Raw genomic sequence first — 6000 nt, 5'->3', positions numbered from 1 at the left:
CTTCAAATTGGAGCGGAGCAAGCCTCGTAACCTATGCGCAAAAATCACAAAATTGTGCAAGCTGGAAACACGACTCAAATGTTGGACTGATGACACCTTTTCGTGAATCGAAACGCATCCCCTTGTAAACTGCGGCAAAAATCAGCGGAAGGTGTGTCCCTCTCACAGTGGCCTGTGATTATCTGCTACGTTCGGTGGTGGGAGCACATTTATGAGAGGAGGAGAGCTACTGTGTCTGAGGCAGCCAATGAGTAAAGGCTACACGCCCGATACTCCCCACCGCGTCCACCCTCCATTATTTGATCAGGCTCTGTCTGGTCCAGTTGTCAGCACAGAGTTTTTTCTCAAAGCATCTCCAAAGAATCAGAGGACAGTCCCTGCAGGCCCAAAAGCTCTGCTCCTATATAACTCAGACTTTAGTCAACTCTGTGCACAATTGGCCATCTATGTCTGGAAGATACCACGTGACTCCAGCATATATCAGTTGACTACACAGCAGTGAAAGGCACACTTACATCACCACAGCATAGCTTTCACTTGTATTGAAGAGGTTAGCCCTCTTCATTTGCATCTTACTCTTGTCAGTAGACCAGATTTATATCTGTCTGTGAGTTTTAGTGAAACATGGCCTTTTTGTGTTATTCCTGTTTACAATGTGGACTAAAATAAGCTCAAAACTAAGTGACCAGTCCTTACAGAACGAGTCTGAATCACACGAAGAAAGGGAGACACACTAGGGGTCGGACGAGGTCAAAAGGGGATCTAAATGTGTTGATACAAAATAAACCTAATATGAGGCTAAAAGTGGTGACAACAGGAAATAACAACAGCGCCCCCAGGTGTTGGACATCTGACTGACTACTTGTCGGCAATGAGCACACATCAGACTCATGAACCGCCTCATAAACAGACTCCTATCCATGAGAAGAGTTCACAGAACTGTGGTTCACTACAGCAACTTCATACTGAGGCTAACGTGAGTGATTTGTTTAGTTCTCTTGAAGTAGAAGTTAATGGGATGATAATGTTGTGGGGGCGCCTGTGTTCACCGCCACATGATGGCAGCATAGTTTCTTTTATTAATAGCTGGGACAGTTACTCAGGTCTCTGTCATGCCACTGCCAAGTATGGCTCAGACTAAGCTGTGGAGTTTCACTAAGCATTGCAGACAGTGTAATAATAATAATAATAATAATAATAAGGTTCACTTTATTGATCCCGCAGTGGGGAAATTCTTCTCTGCATTTAACCCATCCTTATTATTAAGGAGGGGGAAATGAATTTACAGAGCTGGACAAGATAACACATTCACAATCTAATGCAAGCCAAACAATAGCGAATATAAAGCTTTTCGGTCTATTAATTAATATACTATGAACTATTGTAACTTTGAGGTGATGCATTTTTGGATATATTGTCCCCTATATTTTGAAATAACACACATTACAAAATGACAACACCACAGTCAAAGTCTCAACACAAAATCTATTATAACTTTAAAACATTCAGTGGGAAATCATCAATTTCAAGCAAATAAAGGACCAAAACAACGAAATCTTGCGTAAAGAGGCACTCTGGCAATTTCAGACTTGCTGGACTAAATTACCATAATGCAACTCGATAGTGAGTTAGCCTGGTAAACACCCACATAATTCAAACTCAGTAAACCCAGTTTGAAATGCTGGCTTTTTGTTATAAATAACTGGATGATATACAACTGTTTCCCGTTTGACTATTCCTCCCGGTGAATCTTTGTCCATGTATCTGAGGAAGGCGTATTTAATTAGTGTTCCATAGAAGTGACTGATTATTCTTACGATCCATTTCTTTCCACGCTGTTGTTGTTTCCCTTTATTCTGCCCTTTTCCCAGTGAGGGCATGATGAGACCCCATAGATCCGGTCCAGGGAGGCGTCTATCTGCCCATTGTTTCCCTTGAAGGCGAGCAATCTTCTTCCACCGTGGGCCAGTGGGGCTGCATGTCACTGCTCATTAGTGGACTACAGTCTCCGTATTCAGCTGTCCGGCATTAGAGCCGGAATAAGCAACAATTCTGTTTCTGTATAAGACCGTTCCTCTAATCTATTATTCTCATAGTTAACAACTGAAGTCAGGGTTCTTTTCATCACGGTGCAGGTGCGTTTTCTATCCCTGGAAAAATGTTAGTGTCAAATATTGAGCTAAAAGTAAACAGCATCTAAGTTGACTATCCGAATAAGGAGGTTCCCTTAGAGAATCCACAAGTCATCAGATTCATTGATTGTGGTCAGGGAGGATTTCATAACATAGTTCCACAATCTTAGAGTTCAGAGTCAACATCTGGATGTGCCAAAACATTCATTACAGCATGGCAGCGAAGCGGTTATCAAACCTTTTCTTTCAGCCTTTCATGAAATAGATGGTTGCGACTGCTGCTTAACTTCTAGACAGTCACGCCCAGTTGGTTGATTATCATTTCAATCCTTTGCTGCAGAGCAGCTGATGTCGTGGATCTTCCCCGTGTTCAACGACATGAAAATGATGCCAAATGATGGGACACAGATGTAAGCCGCTTTTAACATGCATTCCAAATTCCCATTTTTACAGGAGCTTCTCTTGACTAGGCCTTTAGAACGGCAGCCAGAACGCTCCTTATGTATTCAGCTTCTTTTCTTCTAGTTTATAGTGTTTCATCTTTTTTTAATTCTCTGTGTAAAGAAGGACAAAACGAGGCTGCACAGAAAATAAGCACTTCTCTATGTCTTTTGATCCACTATCAATAATTCAACCATTGACATAACTATCCATTATTTAACAAATAGACACAGACAGTATGTAGTAAAAGCAATATGGTTATAATGTAGCCCGTTTCAATCACCATTCGATGGCAGACTCTCTAAAAACTTGCGCTCATGAAAAGGAAACTGGCTGATATTGACATTTTGTCTTGAGGAATCAAAGTGCACAAAACGGGAAGTCATTGTGAAAGATAACAACGGAGACATTCTGGGGAGTTATTGATCTTGAGCATCTGTTATCTCTTTTTAGTTTTATTGTTGTTGCAGAAGCTCAAAAGGCAAACAAAAGCTGAGATCCTTTCAATGACACTCCATTAGCACACTATGAGTTGACGTTTCAGAAATAGTAACAGAACCCAGAAGTCCATAGAGAATCGTAATGTCCAGTACAAAAAGTCCAGGACAGTTAGCAATGCAGGAGGCAGATTGGGTTCCCACCTCTTACGGATGTTAAAATAAATACAAATGTATTCATTCAGATACAAACTGTTATTCATTTCTAGACATAGCGGAAAGTCTAAAATCCTAAATAAACCCTAAAAATATGTAAATTTTGTGTTCTGCATAACCAGCCATAATTATGTGTAGAATAATGATGCATAAAAAAGTAAACAAGAGGTGTTCTTTTACAGACCTACAATATATATAAGTAGAGAAAATGTGTTACTGTATATTACTGTGTACTATAAACAGTATGTTTATTACAAAGAATAACAAATTAACTCAATCTATTTTTAGTGTTCGACTATTATCGCAATGCAACCTACCTTACTTATTAAAACTGAACTATTAACTACATTGCCCATTATACTTGCTTTTTTTCCTTCAACGAGTACTGATATTTGTACTAAGGTACATCTTAATTAAATATCAACATTTAACCTAAGCTGTATTTTACTATACATTTTCAAAAAAGTGCATTAATATTGGCTGAAGTATGCAAAAATACATTTCGCTATTATATTCAGGCATATCTTGAGGGCAGTTTGTAATTTGTATGTATATTTATATCTCACTTTACTGTCTATTTTGATTAAATAAAATATACAAAATAATGCATGATAATAAGTCAATATACAGATGTATATTTTCTGACTTGGGTTTGTTAAATGGATGTCAGGTGCTTTTCATTATGTACAGTACTCGGGGTCAACAGAGGCAGTATTGGTTTCTGGCTCAGCAGAGATTCGGCTGTTGGTGGGTCTCCTGCTGTGTCTATTGGAGCACACATCACCATGGCAACTCACCCTTTTAGAGAGATCAAATAATACTGCAAGTTTTTCAGCTTTGGCTTAAAAGTTTAAATACCTCCATGAAAAGCTTCCAAACAACCCAGGAACAGTAGGAGGGGTTTCCCTTGTTTCCACCATGTTTTTAAGCGTTAGCCCGAGTCCCAGTGTCAGCAAATATGAGGAGGACAAATCCAACTCATGTGCTGCTTGCAACATGGAAATGATTCACCGAGTGTTTCTTGACCTCTCTGTCTGAAAGGTTGAGCCTGAACTGCATGGCTGCAGACAGTAGTGGAGGGGAAGTTGGAAACCCTCGGCACGGCGTTCATGATTGAGCATGTGTTTCCTAAGAATTAGTCATGGGGGCTTTTCCGCTGAAGAGAAGTTATTTTGAACAACAAAGGCTTTAATAACAAGCGCAGCCAGAAGATAACAATTGAAAGGAAGTGTTCAGTTTTTAGCCCAGAACAGGAATAAAGAAAAGTCAGAACTAAATTGATAGATTGCTAATGTATAAATAAAATAAAACTTATCTATCGACTTTTTATTTGTGATTGCTTGCTCCCCAGCAGGTTGAAAGAAGCCCACAACCTCTCGGCCAGTGAAGTATTGCAAAACTGCCTGATGTGAAAACACACTATAATCCCCCATGAAAATTGGTGGAGGTGGTTTTCACAAAATAACAGATTGCAGCTCAAGTACACTATCTGCAAGCTGTATGATTGTCATGACATAATGATAATACATATGCAATTCCTTCACATCAATGCGACAATTTGTTTTCACTTTGCAGGGATAACAAAGGAATCCCCAGAATTCCGTGTGTCATCTGCACGGCCTGCCTGAGAAAGAATTCAGAGAGGTCTGCGAGGTCCAACTCCCTTCATTGTTGATTCAGTGACCCCCCCCCCCCCCCCTAACCCCACCCAGGACCCATACATGGATGCAGTCCTTTGTGCGAGGGGAGTGGAGCAGATTTACTGCGGATGGTCTCCCTACAAAGGCCCACGGCACTGTCACAACAGGACCAGGATCAGCTGCTCTCTCTTTCACACAGTATGATTTAATGCCGTAACACAACCACTGATGCATCAGCAGTCACTCAGCATCCATGCTCCTCTAAGTCTTAGTTTGTATACTCACTTACTTTGGCTTATTATATTAATTCCAGTCTCGCTATATCGATGCAAGTCCTATAAACACCTGATTTCTTCATTCCCCCCACTGGTCATATTTTAGACCGTGTCCTAGATTTCTGTGTAGCGTTAAATAACAGGAACCAAAGATGTCGAATATTCAGCCAAATATGCATTCAATTTGACATGCTCATTATCAGCAGGGTTGGTCTTTGACTTATTTTTATCAGAAGTTATTCAGCAACAACAGCCATCTGTTTTAACTTTGCATTGCGGGATAGAAGGAGTTCTTGACACACCCGCACCCCCCACCCCCCAAAATGCCTTGGCCAACTGTGCATTTTGGGCATGCTGCCTTGTCTGTTTTACAACTTTTGGGTTTGGTTTCCTCCACCAGTCCGTTATGTTGACTTCATTAGTGTGAAACCGAAGGAGTCATCTCCAGGCTTTGAGTTTCAGAACTCTGAGAACATAATCATTTCATCTTCAAGGTGACAAATCAGTGGAATCCAACAATTACAACCGGTACCACTGGGTGAGTGCGAGTCCTCCAGATTGCAGCAAAGATGTCAACTCCTCACAGGATTGCTAAACTAGCATGCCATGTTATCAATTTGACATGCCTCTCTGTATACATGCCATCATCAATTAGACTGTGCCTAAATTAAAGGTTTACAGATATGCTGCATCTAAACTAACAACCATCTGTTTGCATTGCCTTGTAGTCATCGCTATGGTTTTATGCCCATGACTACTGGGCATCTTGGGCATGTTTCCTTTCCTCTCTGATAACTGTGGGGTTTGGTTTCCTCAACAGTCTCTGTCATGCTGACTGCATGGCTGTTAAACTCGAGGA

Source organism: Pseudoliparis swirei, chromosome 2, assembly GCF_029220125.1.
Source record: "Pseudoliparis swirei isolate HS2019 ecotype Mariana Trench chromosome 2, NWPU_hadal_v1, whole genome shotgun sequence".
NCBI classification, from domain to species: domain Eukaryota; kingdom Metazoa; phylum Chordata; class Actinopteri; order Perciformes; family Liparidae; genus Pseudoliparis; species Pseudoliparis swirei.
The sequence above is the reverse complement of the archived record's forward strand: the minus strand, read 5'-3'. Positions refer to the sequence as shown.